At 39.6% G+C, this 24497-nt stretch overlaps 1 long non-coding RNA gene across 2 annotated transcripts; it reads left to right on the plus strand.

Annotated features, from left to right (window-relative positions):
• Window positions 1-250: 250 nt before the first annotated feature.
• Window positions 251-11083, plus strand: LOC114552320 (uncharacterized). Of its 2 annotated transcripts, none has more exons than XR_003692157.1 (3): window positions 251-290; window positions 7996-8079; window positions 9973-11083. It is a non-coding gene; the product is annotated as an uncharacterized LOC114552320 (long non-coding RNA). The 2 variants fall into 2 exon arrangements; XR_003692158.1 differs by lacking the exon at window positions 251-290 and adding an exon at window positions 394-468.
• The last annotated feature ends 13414 nt before the right edge of the window (window positions 11084-24497 follow it).

The following is a 24497-nucleotide window of genomic DNA, read 5'->3' on the forward strand; positions in this document are numbered from 1 at the left end:
TATCAACGGCCCAGTTTGACAGGCAGGCCGGGTTGCCAGATATACCTGTAAAAACGTAAACCCAGCACGCTACAGCTGTAACGTTAGTACAGCCATGAAAGCAGCAAACAAACGAACAGGATCAACGGAGATAGATTCTACATTACATAAAAAAAGAAAACAGCATGTTTCTACCAGTTGCGTGACCAGAGACGTAACAACCCCCTGGTAAATATTGGAGATGTATTTGAAAGATGGAGACAGCTTAGAGCCCAAAAGGACGCAGAGTTGGCTTATTTTCTCCTGAACAGGTAAGCATTAGCTTCAGGCTAATTTATCACAGCTACTAGGGATGGGCATTTTTTGTCATTTCAACATTTGTGTACTCACATTGAATATAGCTAGAGTACCCGAGTTGGTTACTCGCGGACCAGGCATGCAGCCCATGGCAGTTTATAACGTGTAGTTTAGCGGCTGGAGCCGACAACGGTGAGTTATTTTAAGCCACGAGAGGGGGGCTGTAAATCGGAAAGAGAGGACTGAGAGTTTGCAGTGTGTTTAGCGATTGTTGCCGTAATTCTAAGCCAATGAAGTGTGTTCCGTCGGCAAGTTAGTAGTATTTTTAGCGTTTCGTATTGTAATTCTAAGCCGAGGAAGTGTGCCTGACTGGCGTGTGGAGAGGACAGTGAGGTTGTTGTGTTTTTAGCGGTTCATACTGTCATTTTAAGCCGAAAAAGTGTGTCTGTCAGTTGGTTACAGAGCTCCGCGTGAGCACGGGCTTTTATGACTGTCAATATAGCCAGCATCTAACGTTAGCTACTCGGCTGTGCTGTGGAGTAATGTCTGGCTATGTGAGAAAAGCGTCCAGCTACATTGTTGTGAATGCTGCGGTCTCAGCCTGGCAACTCCCGTAAACTTCGAGTCTGGGAAGGAGGGGGCGGGGGAAACGACTCTGCAGTATTTTGAATTGGTAGTGCGGTAACAATTTTAACCGCTAGCTGCCAGTATTACATACAATATTACATATTGCACCTTTAACAAAATACAGAATACATAGGTACTATTACAAATGTTTTGAGCTGTAAATGTATTTTTCATGCCTGATTAAGATGATGTAATTCTACTGTATGAGAATGGTGCAATTGTTATTATTCATACAATCAGTCTTTTTAATGGAGCTGCAGTCATTATTAGTTGAAACAGGAAATCCTGTGATCATTACTAAGTCAGAAGAAGATGATTCAAGATGAAGCCACATTACCATTAATTAAGATTTAGTCAGTGTCATCAGGATGAAGTCCTGTCATTATACATTCAATGGAATATATCAAGACCAACCAGACCAATTAAAGAAATCAATCCCTAATAAAGTGACAATTATTAGCACCTATTATTCAACGTTCTGCCCTTCCTCTTAATTAAGTAAAGTACCAGGAAGGCCAGTACAATTGGGTTCATTTTAGACAGCGTTGAATCCACTGAAATAAGAACTTGCCTTTCAAATCACCTTTTTGAAATTATCTTTTGACGGGTGCACTTTATATGACTGTGGTTGCTGTTTGAAGGCACTCACTTAAAACCAGCCTCATAAAAGTAAGAAAGCTGATGATCTGAGGTATTGGTGTTTTAAGCCCCCAACATCTGCTTCCAGGCAGCGCTGCCTGGAAGGCACTAGGATTAGGCAATGGTTATGGTTGGGTTAGGGTTAAGGTTAGGGTTAGGTGCCTTGAAGTCAAGGGTCGCAGCGCTGCCTGGAAGGAGGCGTTGGGGGCTTTAAACACCATCGAGCATCTAAAGTACATGTCATCTAGACATTGTACATGTACATTTCTAATGCATAGCCTGCACATAAATTATGAAAATAACTTTATTTGCATGTGAGAGTTTCCATGTGGATTATAAATGTAAAAATATTATAAATAGTACAAGTAGAACTGCATGATTTTGCCATAAATTCAATGTGACAAGCATTCTTAAATAAAACTGATGGGATGGACAAACCTCACACATTCTTATTAATTTAATGAAGTTATATTACAGAAGTCATACAGTAGAAAGGTCCACTTTTACAAAACTTCCTTTGAAGACGAGGAACTATGATTCATGGCATGATTGGAAATGTACAAAGGGAGGAATTTCTCAAATAAAACTATATAACTGTACTATATATATAATTAAATATATAATGGAAATCTAAAATCAAATGTAAAACCAAACCTTAACACATAAACATATATATTGACTAAAGTACAAATGACTGACAGGTATTAGTGAAGAAGGCAAACACTTTACTCCATCAACCAGGGTGTTATTTGCTGGGGGGGGATGCGTGGGATTATATCCTTTCTGGTCTACATATCCGTGCCTCTGCTGAATTATTTTTATCCCCGGTGGGGACAAAATGTATCCCCACCTCAAAGTGATCAATGCTACTTCACCAATATACCATTATATACCTAAAATAGAAGTATTTTAAACTAAATAAAGCACTGTAATGTGAACACATAGTGCCATAGAACGATAAAATCTGAGCGGCGGGTGCTGGTTGTATTTAGCTGCTACAGAGCTCCGGGACGCCGGCAACCAGCGGCAGTTTTTTAGCCGCCAATAGGTGACTGTGAGCCGGCTACAGGCACTGCCAGATGAAAGTCCTTTCAGGGGCCATGGTCATTCAATTTAGCCAGAAAAATTGAGTGTCATGCAGCGATGACAAAGGGACGAAGTTTAGGCACCAAAACGACTAGTTAAGTTTAGGAAAAAGATCATGGTTCGGATTAAAACACTCCTGCATCGTGAAGTGAACTCTGCTGTCTGGCCTGAAAGCGCTGTGTTTTATGTTGACATCACATTGTTCTATTTCATTTTGGGATTAGTTTCCATTGAATATTGATGTTTATAAATAAGTGTTTTGGCATTGCTGGCTGAGTGGCACTATATCCATGGTGGTATTGAAAGGGGGATATCATTCTTGCATGTTTTGTTTTGTTGTGCATGAAACCCCCACCACCCCACCCCCACCCCCTCTGATTTTTCCACAAATCACACCCTGTTAAGGACAGTGATGGGAAAGAGAGAAATCTGCTGGTAGCCATGCATGTAAGTGAGGTACACATAATGCTACAATGGTAGCATGTTAACATTTAACATTGAGCTCCTATTGTTCTGCTAGCCATACAGTGCTGCAGATGTTAACAGGCATACTCTTTCTGTTTCTTATTTGCATAGCGATCAATTTCTCATTATGTCTGCATCTGTTTTACCATCTCTGTCTGTCTAAGTGAGTGAGTGTATGTATAATAGGCCTATGTATGTGCTTTATTACATGTTTAACACCTACAGAATTTAATGTATTTTTCCCTTCGAACATTTTGGCTTTAGTTGTCACAGTGAAGTCTCCATAGCTTATACCTTATCATAAGTATAATACATTATACACTTCTCAGCAAGTGATGACATTTGGAACAAACAAGTAATAGTTAATATCATTGTTGTACTATTTAGTTTTTTTCCCCTCAAAACCTTTAAAGGTTTTATCACTGTTTGAATGTCTTATCTGCACAACAATATCTTCCTTCCAGTCCCATAGTCCAAATCGTACTATATAAATTCAGTCCAACTTCTTTCATTGTCTTCTCCAGAAACTACAAACTACATTCACCAAATATCCTCATTACCGAAATCAAAAGATCTAAGCAAATATGTAAGTTATTACTACCACTCTGGTACCAGATATTTGGGGAGGGAAGGTTATCTTCAAACTGTTCCTCATCATCAGGGCTGTTGAATGTGAGTGTGGTGTGGGCTTGTAGCCAAATACAACCTTAATGAGACATTTGCTTAGGCTGTTATTGCTTTTCCTTATTTGTCTGTCTTCTCATCCGGCAAATATCCTCATGTCACCACACTGCAGTTTTTACACATCCTCCACAGGATAGAGTCACTCTTCATGTAAATCCATTCTGTTTCATGATGTAGAACATGGTCATCCTGACACACCTGTATCGCCATGTGTACTTTTATTCATAATCCAGGAACGTGGATCAGAATGAAGTCAGTGCCACAGTGTAGTCTCTCAGTTTGTTATGTGGAAGACAGACCAGTCTGGTTGCTACCTCTCCAAGTCCATTCCTTCTTCTATGAAGATCGCTGTTGGGGATCTCTACAGAAGTAGAAAGCACGCAGAAAAAAAGATTCAGGATCAAGGTTTTGCCTTTCTTGCGGAAATTGTATATATTTTAGCTCTCTGTTTTCATGGTCTGATACGTTTTCTATTTGACAGAAAATTTCAACCCCTTATTTGTTTAAAATGTATAAAACACATAACATTATATCATATTTATAAATACTCTGCAACCAGGTCTGCATATTAGTCAACCCCAGGTACAACCCATGTGTACCACAGTAATGCAGTAAATGATGAGTTACATAAATGTCCAATGAGGGAAATGAAGAAAGAGGAAGAAAAGAGGATGACATAAGATAGATGGAGAGAAGAAAGATTGGACGAGTCAGAGGTCTGGTGAGGGGTGTGTGTGTGTGTGTGTGTGTGTGTGTGTGTGTGTGTGGGGGGGTGGTTTCACAATGTGGACTTCACGGTCTGGTGCATCACATGCATGAAAGGAGGGATGTGGGAGATGACAGAGGAAGGAAGAAAGAGAACAGAGGATAAAACGTGTCATAAAAGAGAAATAGGCTACAGTGAATTCAATGATTTTTAAATAATAGAATAATAAAACCATTATAATAATAATCACATATGCTAAGGATAAATAAGGTGTACCTGGTATTCCTCAAAGGAGGCAAAGATAACAGTGAAAAATGCCACTCCTGTTTACCCAACAAACTGATCCAGGATGAATCTGTTAGACAAACTCAGATCCATGGATGTGTTCGGGTCAGACCCTGAGAGGAGATGAACTGAGAGAATCCTCTGTCAGTTCAGGTTCCTGGATCATTGAGCTCATTATACTGCCATCTTGGGTTCATATGCAGTGTGGAGGATTTTTGTTTTTTACTTGCACTCCTTTAAAGTACTGCATGGGGGCCTATTAAATGCAATCTCTTTATCAAGCAAGATACCTTATCTTTTAGCAACAAGGTTAACTTCTATATGCATTATTGTGTATAGACTGTTTACTGTTTAAAAGATTCATTATGCAATGTCTCATTCATTTATTGCAAGAACAAAAATCTTTCCTGGGAGATGATGATGTCATAGAAATCCTGTTTTTAAGTTGAAGACACTGGGTGACTCATGTTTGCTGCAGACTGGCCCATCACTTTCAATGAGCGATGTTACAGTAATACTGCTAACAAGCTGTTTTTCGAGGAGAAAGAAAAGGTAAAACGAAATGTGTGAGCATGAAAAATACACAGCAGCTGTTCTTCCTAAAAGCAAAAGTGACCTACATTAGGTTGCTGCACCACACCAGTAACTACAGTACTTTACTTCTCACCTCTGGGTGCCTGGGTGGCTGAGTAGATGGAGCTACTGGAGTTGGAAACAGGCGCCTGGAGTTGTTATCCTTCACTTCCATGGGGCTGTGTAGGCAGTTATTGTCAGCAGTAAAATGGAGAGAATGAAAAAAAACACCTGTCTGATTGGAGGGTTTTGTAGATGGCCTTGTCCATCATAACAGATGCTCATGTTTGCGTGATTTCTTCTTTGTAGGGTCCGCTGAGTCACCTCCAAAAGCTTTGGGTCGCATAGGTAGAAACACATCGATGCTATCTAACTGGTTGATACTGTATAGGTCCATGCTTCCACAAAAACTGGCCATTGATAGACAGTGAGGGAGTGAGGGTGTTGTTTGAGGTAAACTGTAGGTGGTGGATGAACACCTGAGCCTCGACTGACCAAACAAGGACCACAAACACATTGATAAATATTGTGAATATGTACTGTATGGTTGAGTTCTCGGATGTTTGTTAAAGTTTAGAAATATAGCTAACCTGTACACTTTTTACTTTTTTTGCATCTTTGATTTTTCTCTTGTCATACTAATTTCTTCTTACTCTAGAGTTTATACTATTCTTTCAGTCAAACATCATCCTCGTTACACATCCTCTGTCCTCTCTCTGGCGCAATGTTTCTCCTTTCCTCGCTCAAACAATGTCTCTTTCCATGTCCGTTGAAGTACTGTGAATGTACTGATGGTGGAAATGAAAATGAGCATTCCCTGCCTCATTATCTTTCCTCTCTCTTCCACATCTTCCCTTTTCACTTCACGTGTCACTCATTGCCGCTCTTCATCTCTGATGACCAATGTTACAAATTATTTCTTCCTCCGCTCCTTTAGACTCTGTCTTTGTCCCGTCTTTGACAGCTGAAGTTAGCTCTATTCTGTCTGTAAAATCATTTCCTAATAAAGTCGACCACAGAGATACGATCTGCTCTGACCGCTCTTCCCCTGGGATGTCAAGCAGGGGAGGGGAAAAAGAAAAAAACATATAGGAAGCTCGAGAGGCACATTACAGCTCATTACTCTGCCGAGGACTGACGGGACAACGACGCGCCTCACACAGGCTGAGATAACGAGATGCATGTGAAAACACGTGTAGTGGAAGACACTGGCTGCATGATTGGTTCTGACTAGACTGGGTTAAAACTACATACAGTAATGCAGGAATGTATGCTCATATGTTGTCCTCTGAGACAGCATAGTAGAACGATCACTACTACTTTGTTTATTTTAACAAGTCTCAGTTCAACATATAGTACTTGATGGTCTGATGTCCCAAATATAACAACAAAATAATTTGTCAGTACCTCTAAAACAGTTACAGTTTGGTTCAGTTTAGGCACAAAATGTCTTGGTTAAGTACGGTTATTATTTCTTTATTAAAGTGGCTATAATTAACATTTTTGATTATGTATCACACAGCTACGTGTAAGGCGTAAACCCACAGCAGTTCCCCTCGGCTCTGTGGAGGTACTGTCTTTAAGCTTGTTCTGGTTTTCTGGACCACAACCATAGACTATATAACATACAACTTAACTGTTTTGTTAAGTCTCATTTCAGTCACATCAGGCAGCTGTTTTTTTTTGTTGCCAAAAACCCACTGTACCTGCCCAGCACACTGCAGAAAGACAAAGTTCCTAACAAACTAATGAAAAAGAGTGTGGTTTGTTCCTTCTGCTACATTCCAGTTTTATTAAATTTCTTCCCATTACTTTTTGACCTCCTCTGACCTGATCTACCCTCATCTTCCTCAGTCTGTATCTCCATGTCCTCTCTATGCCTTTTCTTCTCCCACCATTGCCTCTTTATGAGATTTCATCTTCTCACGAACAGAATGATTTAAAGAGAGCTGAAAGCGAGGGCACTACCGTTTTTAATGATGTATTTATCCTTATAATGGGGAAAGAGTAGCTGTGACAGAGATGCCCCTGCGCAACATTCCTTGCTTGTTAAATTTCAACAAATCACTGCTCAACCACAGCTGAGCCTTTATAAATGGAAAGGGTTTCATGTGGGCTTTTTAAGGATGCCACAGTTTCTTCAAATGCAAGACATTGGTGTCAGATGAACTGGAGTTTTTAAAATTTGCTATCAGTGTGAATGTGTGTGGTAATTTACTGTTCTCTATTTCCGTGTTCTACATCAGGATGCTGACTTTGGGTCCTGGTACAGCTTTAGTCTCAGTCTTTTAGCACAACATCATAGCCATCAAGTACAAATCTAAAACCCTTTTACATGTGTCTCTTTTTAAAACCAGCTTCACAAGTTGGCTAGCTAAAGCTACAGTTGAGACCTGTGGGTGACAGTTGTCATTTCAACCTGCAAAAACAACAGTTGTCAGCTAGAAATGAGAAGCCTGATTTTTTTCTACCTTTGTCTTAAATCAAGGACCCATTTTAAAACAAATCATTAAGAAGTTATTATATGTTTTCTCATTTGAACTCTGGAAAACGTCTGGACAATTAGGTCCGGAGAGCCCTTTTCACACATGTAGCACACAAAATTGTCCGTGTCAGATGCATTCTCACTAACTGTAAATACTGTTTTGGTTTAGGCGAGTGGTGGTGCTTGGGTAGAACGTGCAGGAGGCAGAACATGGCGAGGATTAATTGGTCAAGACATGACACAGATTACACAGGTTTGTAATTTGGTTATAAACAACAAGTCTGTTTCTTAAAGTTGTCTGACAATTTTGGCGTTAGCCTTTCCCAACAGAAGTTCTAGAATCATGTTGTTTCTACAGCTAGACATTTTCGTTTGTATCTTCACATAAATGGCCCTTTTTCTTCACCCTCAGATGTTTATATTCTTCCAGTTTTGTGTCAGCCACATGATAGAAAGGTTATCAAAATGCCCACTTGCTTGCTGTGATTTCTCCAGACAATAACCTGCTCTATATACACATAGGCTAAATTGGACATTACATGGACTTTGTACTAGGGTGCTGGCAGGGTATAGTCTGTTTATTGCCCGATCCAACTGATTCGGACATTTGCGTTCTCACATACAGTTCCTCCGTGTAGTGTCTAGATAAGTTCAGGGTTGCAGTGCATATGTGAAAAGGGTCTATTGACTCGTGAAGCAACAGTAAGTAAGGGGTGCAGGGCTAAGGGAACGGCCTATTCCTCTTATTGGCCAGAGTATTCAGAATTAATCAACTAAATATACTGGGTGCTGGAAATGTGAGAATACAATTAATAGAATAAAAAAGAATAGTATAGACAATACAGGTTGGAGTTCAGTGCTTAAGTCGAGCATCATCAGGATGTTATACAGTAGGGCTCAAACCTCTAGCCTCTCTAACAACTAAATCCCATCACACACAGATTTAAATTACAAGCTTCAACAGTGGATCTCTCTCAGGCTTCTGATCCCACTAAGAGATCAAGCTATGATCTCGTCTAATGCGTTTGACCTCTGCTGAGCCTGGTGTAACCAGGACTGAATGGGGTTATATAACACCAGCTTGGCTTGCATAACCAGCTGACCATTGGCAAATATACAAGAGCACTATTATGTTAAGGCCAATGCTTTTTTTAGCCTGGAATCCAAGATGAATGAATTTAGTATTTTGCCCAACGCTCATTAAAATTTTTATTGTGTTCTCATATTGGCTAAAATAAACATCCCTGTGACCGATTTAGAGTCTGCAACCATAAAGGGCAAACCTGAGGACATGTTTATCTGATTGTAGTTTCACTGGTCCTGTTTACTTTCCAGAGATTAAAGCACACATATGTGTTGTATGTATTTGACTGCTGTGGGTCATATACCTGGATGGCAAAGACAACTGACTGAATTAGGAAACCTTTTAATGTAATAGTAGTGTAGATAATAGTAAACCTAATAATTTTAGGCTATTATGATTAAAAGGTTGCTGGTTGCTGACAAGCAGAGATCTGGAAGAGGAGTGGGTTAAGTTAATGAATGAAGCTTGAAGAATGAAGTGTCTACTAAAACTCCAATTAATATGGCAGGGTTGTCTTTGAACTTTCTGTAGATCCAAATGTGTGCTGGGTAGCTTTATTGCTGGTCAGTCATATGAAATGTGCAAGGATGTACACGCATGGTATCTGGCTATGTGTGGTCTTGTTTGATCGGTATCCAGTATTTTGAGTAAGATCTGCTTCAGTAGTCATTGTAGAAGTCCCTTATTGTGACTATGTTGTTTTTGTTTAACCTTAATTCTTTACTTTTAACATTGTTTCATTGTAGAACTGAGGTGAAAAAGTTATACTTGTGTCTCATCAGATCATTATTTCAATTTTCAATGACAAATAAATGAATAGTTTTGTGTTTCATATTTTAACTGTACTTAATAATTTTACTCTGTTCTGTTTATGGAAAAAATGTGAAAAGCATTTGAATGAGGAATCTCATGCAAATTCCCTTTTTAAAACTCTTTAAAAATCTAATCTAAAAGTAAGGCTATTTTACATTATTTTTGAAGACAAATATATTTTCAGGATGTACAAGATTCCCCATTATCAGACAGTCGCAGTATTTTTGCTCAACTCTTCTTTCTTTTCAGAAGGCACAGGCGCAAACCACAGCCACCACTACTATGTTGCCAATGGTTGCCAGCACAGCGATCCACAGCCAAATGGTGTCACTGGACACTTTCCCATCATCCTCTGCTTCTGAAGGTCGAGAGTAGCCGGCATTAAGGTTGGAGGTGGACGTCTGCAGGGACGTGTTGCCATTGTACGGTGAATCCATGAAGGCCCCACTCACAGCCGGGTAATGCTGTCAGGAGAGAGACACACAGGGAGGTTTTCAGATTAAAGTCTGCGAAAATTCAACACAATCATTTTTGTTGGACAAAGTTTGAGGAAAGTTAACTGAGCTGAACTCAAAACTCCAATCCAGTGATCATCAGTAATCCAGAGATTTCAGCAATAAAGAGACAGAGAAAAATAAGAATTTTAACAAAACAGCATATTACAGAACAGACTAACAGTTGTTTTTCTACTCACTGCTCAGAGTAAGACAGAAAGGTAAAGTTGTTTAATAAGGATTAAACAAATATATTAACAACCATTAGAAGTAATGACAACAGCTGAAATGTTCTTTATCAAAATTGTTTTAGATCATTGTATTTTGCTAATTAGTTATATTAACTAAACTATCATTTTGCCAATTCACTTTACTCAGGAAGTCTTTATAATGTGTCTAGATTCTCACTAATCCACAACACAAGTAAGAATATGACTACCCATTAGTAAAATATCATTCTTTGAGTTCATCTTTTGAAAGCTTTTAAACTCATGTAAAAATGGTAGCATGATACTCACACTGTCTTCAATATAGTTAATTGATCAATCAGATTGAATCATCAGTTCTGATTAAGATCTGATTTTCTACTCTTGCTGAACGCAGTGACATTTTAATTTCTAAAATATTCTTTGTCTTAAAAGGCTAAAAGTGAGATGCATTCAGCCTTAAATCAATCTTACAATGATGAGGACAGCATGGCTGAACAATAACATGTTCGGTTCAGGAGGTTGACCCCACAGCTGTGCCTGGTCTCAGGACAGCTGTGCTGTACAGTGAAGAGAAATCAGCATCTCAAAGGGATTAATTCTCAAACGGATTAAAAAAAGTGAAACATATGCTGTGGAGCCACTGGCACTTCAGTTTGCATGGGGGTGCAGATTGCAGATTTCTGTCTTTTTGATATGAATTTGAAAATTAATTTCTATTTACTGTTTATTTTAATTGTAAGTTTTGTATAAATAAATAATAAGTCATTTAATAAAGTCATTTATATTATTGTTTTATTATTATTATTATTATTATTATTATTATTATATACTGAAAGAGACAGATACACACACGTAGCTTTAGTTGCTTGTGTTGCTGCCAACTCTTGAGTTGTGACGCCTGTGTTACAGACGTGCAGTTGGTAAACTCAGGTGTGTAATCTTAAACTACTGTAACACACAAGCTCAAAAAACACTACAAAAAAGCCAAGCACAAAGGCTGTTTCATACTCTTACATACAAACAATAGACTGAACAGCTTGATACAAACAGACAACTCAGTGGCCTTTACAATTCAAGCTTTCATTCTGACAGCTGAAAGGTTCAAGTAAGTTTGACCCTTTAACTTATGGGTGTTTTAGCATGTAAAAGCACTATTCTGCGATTGGCAAACAGCATCACTTCCACCTGGACTGTGAAAGTTTGACAATTAACATTTAGTTGATAGTTAAAATATTAGATATGGGGAAATAGGACGCAAATACTGTACAGAGAGGGTTAAGGGTTAATTTAATGAGGAGGCTGATTCTATAATAATTTATTTTTTTTATTAGTTGGAGGCTCAGTTCACCCAAATCATATTTTCTCACTTACTTATGGTAGTATCAGACTGTCCTTCATTGAAAAATGCCCATATAGGCTGTTTGTTTTAGCAGCAATTATGACTCATATTAATGTTTACAGTGGTGGCGCCCTCTAGTGGCGGTAGTAATTATGACGGGAGCAAAGTAGGCTGTAAAGTGTCGTATTAGAGCGCCATATTTGGGATGGTGGATCACTGATGTATTATAAGACCTGGATACAGCGCTGGAGGCGGAGCCCCATTCATTTCTATGAGAGTTGCTCAGTAGCGCATCATGGGAGCAAAAAATACCCAGATCTCCCCTCTGCATCCACTTTTTTTGCGCACTGCTAATATGAATAGGGATTAAATGATTTAATTATGCGGTTCTTCTAGACTTTCCAAATGTTATCTGACTGAATGGAAGAAATTCTGATATTGGGGTTGTGAAAAAAATGTATCCACTGATTTACAGACATCTCTTTCAGTCTATTGCGTGACTTTGCAATTCCATCTTTGGCTGCTATATTCAATTTGCATTAAAGCCTGGCACATTTCCTGGAGGCCTGTGGTGGAACAACCGGAACCATGTCATGTTCTACATCACGTGCATAACTGGAAGTGAAGTAATGTAACAAATATCCATGATTTTCAACCAAACCACAACCTTTATCCAAAGTTAACTAAGTAGTTTTGGTGTCTAAACGTAACCAAACTGTGACTGTTTCAAAACTTCAACGACATATTTAAAACCGCGCTGTGACATTCTGTAATTTAGATATGAGGATGGAAAACGCTCCTGTGGGTCGTATTTCCTGCCTAATTTATAAAACATTCCTATGGGTTGTTTTATAGGAATAAACAACCTATACTGTTGTGGTTTAGAGAATTTGTTGGGTGGTATCCAGCAATGCAGATCGTTTTGATTATATTTCATTACTGAGGAAGATCCACATACCTCTCTGTGAACAGTGCTTCAATTCCATTCACCCCGGGGAAAGGTGTTAAAAATGTGGAAATTTAAAATCTCAGCAGATACATTTTTTAACATATTGATATTTCCTTGATTTATAGTAAGGAATTGCTCATAAACACAGTTACAAAACATGTGCAGAGCACACCTGAATAGAAAGAGAGAGTGCAAACTATATTAAAGAATATTAACATTCATTAAGCCGATTAACTGACATTTTCTTACAGTGTGGCTCTCGGATGCTTCAGGCATCAGGTTCAGTTTGACCCTACTGTAAGTGCTTCTCTGGCTTCTCTTGTGTCCTCATCCACTCTATCTCTAGACCCAAACTGCAGATATGTCTTGAGCGCAAATTCTTACTGAGCAAACCTTTCATACAGAGGGGAGAAAAAGAAAATCTCTTTCACTTTTGTTAACACTCAATATTAAGAATCCCATTATAACACATCCAGTGCTAGCAGCTCAGTTAGTCATTATTGTTGTGATTTGATTGTAATGTTTTCACAGGGGAATGGAGGTATTTAACCTAAAATAATTTCCTATACAGAGCCATTCTGAATGTGGGTTCAACAAGGAATCACTGAGGGGCATGACACAAGGTTGTGTGACGCCACTTGGCCGCTGATGCATGGTTAAAATGTCTGCTTGTTTTGGCCAAATCTGCTTCTTCAATCTGTCTTTAAAGCAGATGAGGTGCACATGATTTACTGTAGAGTTTGTGGACAAGTTAGAAAGACACTTTTCCAGATAACAAAACCAGCCCTCGATATATTCTACATATGCAGCAAGAAGACATAAAGACATTCCTCAAACAGTTCTAATGAGGACAAAGTCACGAACAACTAAATTACCACGGCAACTTGAAGGAAAAGAGACAAAAATGATGAATAACATCAAAAGTGAGTGATTCCGACATTTAATATTGGTACAAAACCTGAACTTTTTGGGGGATACAGATGTCAATGTCAATATTACATGTCCCAACCAATAGGTATAGATTCCAGGCCTGACATTATACAGTATATATTAAATCCCAAAAGATTTACCTTCATGCATCATTATTCATGCACAACTGTCTCATCTCATTTTGTAAAATGCAACCACCGTTTGTGTGTGCTTGTGTGGTGCATGCATGTGTTCATTTCTTTGCAGAGGTGAAAAAAGACTTGAGTCTAAAACGTTGCAACCGTTAATATAGGGCAGCATAATTTATGAGAAAACTTTAAAAGCTCTCACTCCAGCCACTTATATGTATATTTAATTAACTGCCTCCCAGTTTTTTTTTTTTTTTTTTTTTGAGTGAAGGAAAGGGAAAGGAGTAAAGTTTGCTGTTCCAATGCTAGTTTGTATGAACTTAAAGGTCACATATTATGCTTTTCCATGTTTTCTGTCATATGTACAATGTTATAATGATGGATTTTCATGTTAAAAGTGGCCCAAACTATTTTAGACAAATCCCTGTGAGCTAAAATGTTCAGATTTCCGACTATTCTGAACACTCCAGTTTCATCAGTTTGTTCTACTCTCAGCTAAGTGTTAACTCTAAGCTGGTCTTCTATGATTGGTCATCTGTTCCAAGTAGGCAGGACTGGAGTGTTTTTTTTAAGCCACTGCGGTGTTAACATTGTCCCATGTAACTACATGCTAACAGCAGTTAACAATGTCACCTTGGCTGCCAGCGTCGTTATATTAGTATTTGGTTTAAAAACCTTTATTTGACTATCAAAATTGATGGTATATTTTATTACTCAACTATTAACTAAAGTAGCTACATGGCTAATGGCAGTAAACAATGTCATCTTGGCTGCCAATGTTGTTAAATTCTCCCCAATTTTGGGTTGCACTACTGCTGAAACATGTCCTATTAGGTAGTGGTTCAGAATCCTTTATCTGCTAACTATTAAGTAGCTATATGCTAACACAACATAGCTGTAATCTCGGTCAATGCTGGTCATTTCTCCCCAAATTCTGGTCACTTTACTGCTGGGACCGGTTGTGTAATATTTGGTTTAGAAGCCTTTACTGGTGATTGTTCATGGTACAAAGTCTTGCTATGTACTCCGTTGCAGTAGCTCCAGCTTCAACTAGTGAAACACTGAGCGGAGACTCTGGAGTTTCCAGGCACTGGCTAATCAGAGCAGACTGTGCTTTTTTGGGAGGAGGGATTAAAGAAACAGGCGGTCCTACAGAGCGTCTCATACAGAGGGTGAATACAGGTGCAGCAGCCTAGCCTGGTCCTACCAGACTCTCATACATTTCATTTGTACAGATAGTCTGGCCACTCTCCAAGTGTTAACTTCTTTGACGGCGGGTACTCTGTTGAAGTTTAAAACTGGATCTGCCCAGAGCCAATCTGGATCTGCCATAACCAATCATTAACGTTTGGTTGTTACGTATGTCATGTGCATGTGCAACAAGAGGGTAGACCGACAACAACTATCGGCTTATATTTAGCATTAGCATCGCTAGTGTTAGCCTTAGCCAATCCACCACTAACAGAGCGAGCTGGAAAATCAAACTTTTCCCGAACCCCATGGGGAGGAGGGCCACAAAATCATGGCCACCAACACAACTCAGCAAATATTGTTCTTGCTCTGGCTTTAACTTCTGGATATTCGGCAGCCCTTCCACAACGGACCGAATGGCTTCGCTCGCATCTTTCTAGCGCACGTCCTCAACGTCATCATTCTCAGCCACTCCTTCTGTTCGCTGATTGGACCACCAAATATTTGGCCGGAGAAAACCCAAGAATATATCGCAAACCCAGACGGAGTACTGAAGGAAAATGAAAATTGAGCGGAAGTACGTAGGAGGGCAGAGCCAGGCCAGCAGCAGCCATGGGCAGTATGTAGTAACATTAAAGTGCCCATATTATGAAAAAAACACTTTTTCTGGGATTTGGGGTAGTTCTTTTGTGTCTCTGGTGCTTTCACACACATACAAACTTTGAAAAAAATCCATCCATGCTGTTTTGAGTGAGAAACGGTTTCTGAATGTGTTCTGCCTTCAGTCCATAGATATATACACTAGATGTCGCCTTGAGGTTCTAAACATACGTCAAAACCGCCGCCATCTTGTAACAGGGGTCCAACGTTTTCCCGCATTCAGATCAACGCTAGAGATGCCGGACTTTTGTGCTGCTTATTGATGTTCGATAGAGGAAATGAAAAGAACAAACAGCAACGGATAACATTTATCAGGTGACAATGTGTTTTATAATATATATGCTGCCTTCGACCAGCAATCTGAGCTCCGGCGGCAGCGGGAGGCGGAGAGCTCCGTGGCCGGCCAGAAATAAAGAGTGGAGGAGTGAGCCTGGACATTTCAGTCTGTTTAAACTTCACTTTGAAGCAGAAACTCTTAGTTCAGAAGGGTGAAGTTTCCGTTTGGACTCAGATCTGTGAACCGATCATAATAAATATTCTTTGTATTAACACATTAATTAGTCTGTTTGTTTTGTAGTCGATAGTTCATCTTAAGTTTACTTAAGTGGAAGCAGTATCAAGTGGAAGAATGGGACTATAAACCTAGACTTACATACATACATATATCAAAAGCTTAATTTTTCTCTGGACTCGATCATAAATATATGTCTGACCTTTGGAACGAACCACAAAAACTAGAAAATTGCATTCATGACGATTTATGGTGATTTTTTTTTCCGTTAGCTACATTGACGCTGATGCATTAAAGAGGAGTGACTCCCCTGTTCCAAGATGGCGACTAAGTTGACGCATTTGTTCCAATGAACTGCCGTAGTCAAGGCGACATCTAGTGTATATATCTATGCCTTCAGTCTCCTGGTGAGCTGTTCAAAATCGGCTCGGATTGTGACGTCACAGTCCGAAATGAGCTGGCTAACCACAACCGTTAGCATGCTAACGCTAGCATGCTTTGTCGTCCTCAATAGCAAAGCACTGCTACAACACACACAAGTTCACCATAATCTACAAAAGAACAACTTACATGTGCGCCCTCATTTAGAAGTCTCCCAGCTAATCCTGCCTTGTAACTGACCAAAGTTGGAGAAACAGGCTTTATTTTACTGTCTCTAGAGTTAGCTAGCTGACATGCTCTACATCTGAGCTACTGCGCATGTGCGAGTGCAATCAAAGATAGTACAGAAGAAGAAGAAGAAAAGAGGTCTCACTCTGTAGCTAAAATAGAAACCAGGTGAAAAGAAGATCTGCAGCAGTGAGAGGGAGCTGTGCAGTTCAACAAAAACATGGTGTTTTTTGAAAATTAAACCATGTAAACCTATTCTGGTACAACCTTAAAATACAGTTATGAACCTGAAAATGAGCATAATATGGGCGCTTTAAAGCATGTAAACATGTTCTTGTACAAACACAAAATGCAAGTAGGCTATAATCCTGAAAATGCTATCTAATAGTTGCCCTTTAAAGCATCTATCATATGGACACAATCACAACCTGGTGACAAAACATTTTCTAGCAAAGGTAGCAGTGAACTTGTTCACCTCCTCATTAAAAAAAGCCTTTGCCTCTAAGCTGTGTCTCATTCTGTGAGTAAAACAGCACAGAAAGGTCATCAACAAAAACAGCAGTGAACATGAGCATGTGCAAGAGTTATAACACCACACGCCTGGAAGACTAGTTTCGCATTGCCTGACCTACCTTCACGAAGCTGCGGAGTAGGGTCTGGCGAGTCCACACTGCATTCCGGGATGGGAGAAAAACGAACTCTGGTGTATTGGCATTTCTTTAAACCAATCACATTCGTCTTGGAATCGGAAAGAACTTTTGGTGAAACGTGTATGTTCAAAGGTTGTTTTAGTTGTGCAACAGAAAACTCAGATTGGACAGATAGACAGATAGTCTAGCTAGCTGTGGATTTACACTGCAGAGATTAACCATAGTCCTCATAAATCGACCAGAGTTTAAAATGCCAGGCCTAAATGAGTGAAATCTGGAATTTCCATCAGCAATTGAGCAATCCCAGAAGTGTTACGTCGTGGATATAGACCACTGGAAGACAAACTACCCAAAGATATAAAAAGATATCATTGTTTTTATCATCACACGGTCTAAAGTCAAAAAGCTAAATATCTACTGCACGCTGCAACTCTGTATGGTTAACTGAAAGTGGCAATTTATGTGGGTTCTTGACCAGGAACATGTTGTAACCTAACCTTTTACTTTAGCAAATTGGGCAGATAATTGTTTATATGCATGTTAGGCACACATTTTTCAACTTAAATCTTCCCATTCTGCTAAACTTTTCAAACTGCAGGAAAATGGCTTCCCATCGAAAGAAGCCATATATTCAATTATTTCAGAATTTGAAAGAATAAAAGCACCAAAAGGCAAACAACTAAAGTGAAGGCTTTCAAATGTTTCTGTTGTACTCTCTAGAAAGCTACTCTCTAGTAGCAGTTTTGATGCTCCAAAAAAACCTCCCCCTGGGATGTCGGGCCTCCACTGGGGTGCTCCAAACTGTTTCAGTGGCCTTTATCCAAGCTTTGTCATAGGGGAGGCCCACAGTATCAGACGTTGAAATCCCATGGTCTATCCTATAACAGGAATGTATTTTCTAATGCGAAGAAAACATTTGTTATTGCTGAATCTCTGACACAAAGGCATGCATACTATATATATATATATATATATATATATATATATATATATATAGTGAGGAAAATAAGTATTTGAACACCCTGCTATTTTGCAAGCTCTCCCACTTAGAAATCATGGAGGGGTCTGAAATTGTCATCGTAGGTGCATGTCCTCTGTGAGAGACATAATCCAAAAAAGAAAATCCAGAAATCACAATATATGATTTTTTAACTATTTATTTGTATGATACAGCTGCAAATAAGTATTTGAACACCTGTCTATCAGCTAGAATTCTGACCCTCAAAGACCTGTTAGTCTGCTTTTAAAACGTCCACCTCCACTCCATTTATTATCCTAAATTAGATGCACCTGTTTGAGGTTGTTAGCTGCATAAAGACACCTGTCCACCCCATATTATCAGTAAGAATCCAACTACTAACATGGCCAAGACCAAGGAGCTGTCCAAAGACACTAGAGACAAAATTGTACACCTCCACAAGGCTGGAAAGGGCTACGGTGAAATTGCCAAGCAGCTTGGTGAAAAAAGGTCCACTGTTGGAGCAATCATTAGAAAATGGAAGAAGCTAAACGTGACTGTCAATCTCCCTCGGACTGGGGCTCCATGCAAGATCTCACCTCGTGGGGTCTCAATGATCCTAAGAAAGGTGAGAAATCAGCCCAGAACTACACGGGAGGAGCTGGTCAATGACCTGAAAAGAGCTGGGACCACGGTTTCCAAGGTTACTGTTGGTAATACACTAAGACGTCATGGTTTGAAATCATGCATGGCACGGAAGGTTCCCCTGCTTAAACCAGCACATGTCAAGGCCCGTCTTAAGTTTGCCAATGACCATTTGGATGATCCAGAGGAGTTATGGGAGAAAGTCATGTGGTCAGATGAGACCAAAATAGAACTTTTTGGTCATAATTCCACTAACCGTGTTTGGAGGAAGAAGAATGATGAATACCATCCCAAGAACACCATCCCTACTGTGAAGCATGGGGGTGGTAGCATCATGCTTTGGGGGTGTTTTTCTGCACATGGGACAGGGCGACTGCACTGTATTAAGGAGAGGATGACCGGGGCCTATGTATTGCGAGATTTTGGGGAACAACCTCCTTCCCTCAGTTAGAGCATTGAAGATGGGTCGAGGCTGGGTCTTCCAACATGACAATGACCCAAAGCACACCGCCAGGATAACTAAGTAGTGGCTCTGTAAGAAGCATATCAAGGTTCTGGCGTGGCCTAGCCAGTCTCCAGACCTAAACCCAATAGAGAATCTTTGGAGGGAGCTCAAACTCAGAAACCTGACTGATCTAGAGAAGATCTGTGTGGAGGAGTGGGCCAAAATCCCTCCTGCAGTGTGTGCAAACCTGGTGAAAAACTACAGGAAACGTTTGACCTCTGTACTTGCAAACAAAGGCTAGTGTACCAAATATTAACATTGATTTTCTCAGGTGTTCAAATACTTATTTGCAGCTGTATCATACAAATAAATAGTTAAAAAACATACATTGTGATTGCTGGATTTTTCTTTTTTTTTAGATTATGTCTCTCACAGTGGACATGCACCTACAATGACAATTTCAGACCCCTCCATGATTTCTAAGTGGGAGAACTTGCAAAATAGCAGGGTGTTCAAATACTTATTTTCCTCACTGTATATCTGTCTGGCTGTGGACAGAGCGGAAACACCTCACATTAAAATAACTCTCTGGAAGATACTAATTAGGCACTACAGTCAGATGTTATACCCCTTTGTCCTTGTCATACTTGTAGATGCTATAGAATATCAAATGAGTGGAGGGAAGGCTCCCAGACACACAGACATGCTTACAGTCATTGCACTAGGTATCAACACTAAGCTGTGTAGAATGTGTTCATTCAGACTATAGTTCCAGTTATAATATGTAAGAAACTGACCTCTTTACCACCACTTCACAGTTTCTGTTTTATGTTACTTTTCTTTTGTCTGTACTTGATTGAAAGGGCTTCTGCAAACACACACACACACAAACACACACACGCGAACACACACACACACACACACACACACACACACACAAATGAAAAAATCCAAATAAAGTTTGTTCATCAGAACATGGAAGATGTTTAAATGTTCAAACGACATTTAATTTGTTTTACACTGCGATAGTCACCAATAATATACTTTTAAAATATATTTAAACCATATACATAGACAAAGACGCACATTGCAACAACAAAAAAGGAAAATCAAGACAATTAATAAAATCAAAACATGAAGTAAGGTGACTCCTCACATAATGGACGGGTGCTATTTCTACAACATACCAGGCAGTGTTACAGAAAACTGACACCAGCTGCAACCGTAGTTGCCAACTTACAGCCAGTCAGTTTAGAAGCCACATAGTCAAACAGAGATTTTTTTATAGTTAGAAAGACACACTTACTTAACATAAAAAGAGTAAGCTGAGAAGCAGTACACAGTAAACAAAGTAGCCTAGATATTAATTGTGATTACAAAAGAAAAGCTGTGAGGAAAAAACACTCGTATTTTAACCCCACATGGCAACCCTGATGCTGGTGCTAAAATTAGAGACCTTTTTGCATTTGTTCATCATGAAACACTAAAGCGTCACAACATCATTACAGAAGTAGGGCTCGACTGCTGGTATCACATCAAGTCTTCAAGCTCATACAAGACTATGCACATCCTGATGTACTGTATTATAGATTCTCTGTAGGTGGAAAGAAAGTCCATCCACTCCATGTAGTTTCGACTGAATCTAGTGTGTGAACAACAGCTGAAATACTGTATGTACTTAAATGTTAGATACTGTATATCAGAATCTGTCTTGCATCTGGAGCAGCAGGGCATCACCTCATGTTCGCAACATCAACACAAACCTACTCAAGTTTTAAAGTAATTCAAAGAAAACAATTAAGTCATTCCACCAGTTAGTTACTTCTAAAACATGCCCATTCAAATTCAGCAATAAAAAATTAACTTCACCGTTTTTCTTTTTTTATAATTACAGGTTCCCTGCTACTTCTTGTTAGAATATAAGCTTAGACAAATGAAACGCGAGATGCTTACATAGTTTGTGTTGGGTTAGAAGAGATAGTGAAAATACCACGAAGATACAGACAAACAAGGAGCAGGAATAGAAAAATAAAGCAAGAAAGAGAGTTGTACCTACTGCCGACTGTATGTGAAGAAAGAGGTCAGTTCTGGTGTTTCAGTCTGTCCTGTCCTACACTCTGACTGAGGCTGAATGCATCTAAAAGAGAGAGGGGAAGCAGCGCAAGAGAGAGAGAGAGAGAGGGAGAGAGAGAGAGAGAGAAAGAGAGAGAGAGAGAGAGAGAAATAAAGAGAGAGAGATCCCTCTCAGTGAAAGTGAGAGAGTTGAGCGCACACTGTGAGAGCATTTGTGTGAGACAGATTTAGACATCCTGCTGTGTGTGTGTGTGTGTGTGTGTGTGTGTGTGTGTGTGTGTGTGTGTGTGTGTGTGTGTGTGTGTGTGTGTGTGTGTGTGTGTGTGCGCGTGTGAGATACAGACAGAGAGAGACAGATCACACCATGGACACGTGTAGGTGTATAAAAATAAGTGTATTTTGTGCATAATAGGGACGTCCAGGAGACGCTTACATCTATGAAACAGCTGAGCTGGATGTTTGTAGCCTCACACAGAATACAGCTCACTAGCTGAGTTTTCATCATTGATTTCCACCTGGTCAGATACCTACTGACCAATAAGACACACATTTTTGAATTTCTGTATTTGCCCACTTCAGACCTATAGAAATTGATTTTGAAAGATAGTTTAGGATAAATCTGACAGTTGATAGTGTAGAAATGAAGCTCAGCGTAAGTTCATTCAGAAGACTTCTATGCTTTCATTCTCCACTTTCACTTTCCTAATATGATCAGCTGATTCTGGGTGATTACTCTTCAGTTAAACCAACCAGAATGTGCCATGATTTCCATGAGCCAATCACATCATTACATCCCTGCTTTAAAATTTGTTCTCCTCTCTCCTGCTGTCAGTTGTCATTTCAGGCAAATCGAGCACCCCTCCTCCACCCCATTCACCTCCAGTCATCATCATTCACAGCACCCAGGGTCCTCCACCAGAAGCCCCGCTCCCATAACATCCATCCAGATCTTCAGGCTTCCTAGACTCCAACTGGGGGATATTCCTACCTACTCATGGCCTCTCTACCCCTTATAAAAAATGGACATAGCGATGGATTCTAATCGCCAAAGACTGTACATTTCAACCTTGTGCATCATGCGATGAATAAACTTATTTGCACCTTTCAACGAAGTCTCTCCTGATTGAAATATCAATTACAGCCCAGGTTTTGTTAAGTTGGTTATAAAAAGAAGAAGAAAATGATAATGTCTATTAACTCTTGTGCAGTCTACTTGAAACTGTTTTTCTCAAACTTTTTCTTCACCGAAAACAATACAATTCACCACTTCAGAATTATCTAGAAACTGATTTTGGTGGACAGTTTAGGAGAAATCAGAGCATTTGCAGTGTAAAAAGATTGATTACAGCCCAGCACTGGATGCTTTTGTCTTGTGGGTTGTAAAAAGAAGGAAATTAGAAAACTGTATATTATCTCTTGTGAAATCTACTTGAAACAATGGCTTTCTCAAACTTCTTCTTTACCGGAAACAATACCATGGTAAACAATTGGAACGACGGGGTGACTGGGCGTATGACGTGACAGAAATCCTAAATCAGATTTGAACCAACTACATAGTGAGCACACATGGCGGTCGACTCAGCCTGTTGAGTCACCAGGATGATCTGCTTTACTGCAAATACATCTGCTATTGTGTGGGCACACACAAAACATCAAGTTACTTAATCAAAAATGAGGCTTCCTGTGTGCATTTTACACGCATGCATACACGTACATATGACATGCACCTGCGTATCTGCCTGTACCGTGTGTGTGTGTGTTTGTGTGTGTGGGTGGGTGTGCTTATTGTACACATCTTAATAGCATCTGTATGCATGTGTGAAGGCATATGCACGGTTAGAGAACATGTGTTTTTATGCTTGTGTGCATCATATTCTCTGTGAAATAATGCAGAAAACATCTATCTTGACATATCATTCTGTGTCATAGTAATTTACGACTATTTACTGTTAAAACAAAAAACAAATATTCAAATCAAGTAATCTCAATACTACACGGTGCAGTGCTTGTTTGTGTCAGAAACTAATATTTGTTTTGTCAGAGTGTTTTGTCTTGAAACCACATAATGTGTGTGGATTTATTTAAGACGGAATACTTGACTACTTGAGATAAAGGTTTTTCCCAGTGTAACCTTGTTACCTGCTAGCTATTCTTCCTTTCCCATTATCTTCTTTACTTGTCCTTGCCTGTCTCTATATTATCTTTTTCCCCCTTTTTTGATAAATGTTTTTTTTTTTTTTTTTAATCTAGCCTTATTTTCAGCTCTCACCTTTCTATTTGATATTTGAGTATCATCCTAATCCAGGGACGGACTAGATACAGACAGGACATCCTGGTATAGCGTGCAGTGCTACAGGGCTTGAGGGATTAGAGACATACATATACATCTTCAATATTCCAAATCTCTGAAAATGAGAATTTATTTTGCTGCATGATGCACAACATAGCTTTTGTGTATAATAATGGGCATATGAGTCGGCTTCCTGTGCCCATCTGTGAGTGTATGTCCTTTAGGGGTTTAGATGGAGGAATCACGTGTAGTCTTCTTCAGTAGTGTGTGTGCGTGCGTGCGTGCGTGCGTGCATGCGTGCGTGCGTGAGTGCGTGCGTGCGTGCGTGCGTCGGTGAGTTAGCATTTATTTACCTGACTCTGTTCTATATACACAGGTGCATTCACTGCCGACCCTTCATTAGGTGTTTTTGCCTGTGCAAGTGAGCGGGTGGGTGTGAGTGTGTGTGTGTGTGTGTGTGTGTGTGTGTGTGTGTGTGTGTGTGTGTGTGTGTGTGTGTGTGTGTGTGTGTGTGTATCCAGGAATGTGATGGTTTATAAAGTTATATAATATTCTTCTAAGAGGAGATTCAGATACTGCCTCCGGTTATCACATGCACACAAATGCACACATGCACATACAAAGCCCAATTGAATGTTTGAGCGATATAAGGTGATATTGGGTTAAGAAAAAAACAACTCTCCCATAATTAAC

This window comes from Perca flavescens, chromosome 3 (genome assembly GCF_004354835.1).
Source record: "Perca flavescens isolate YP-PL-M2 chromosome 3, PFLA_1.0, whole genome shotgun sequence".
Taxonomy (NCBI): Eukaryota; Metazoa; Chordata; class Actinopteri; order Perciformes; family Percidae; genus Perca; species Perca flavescens.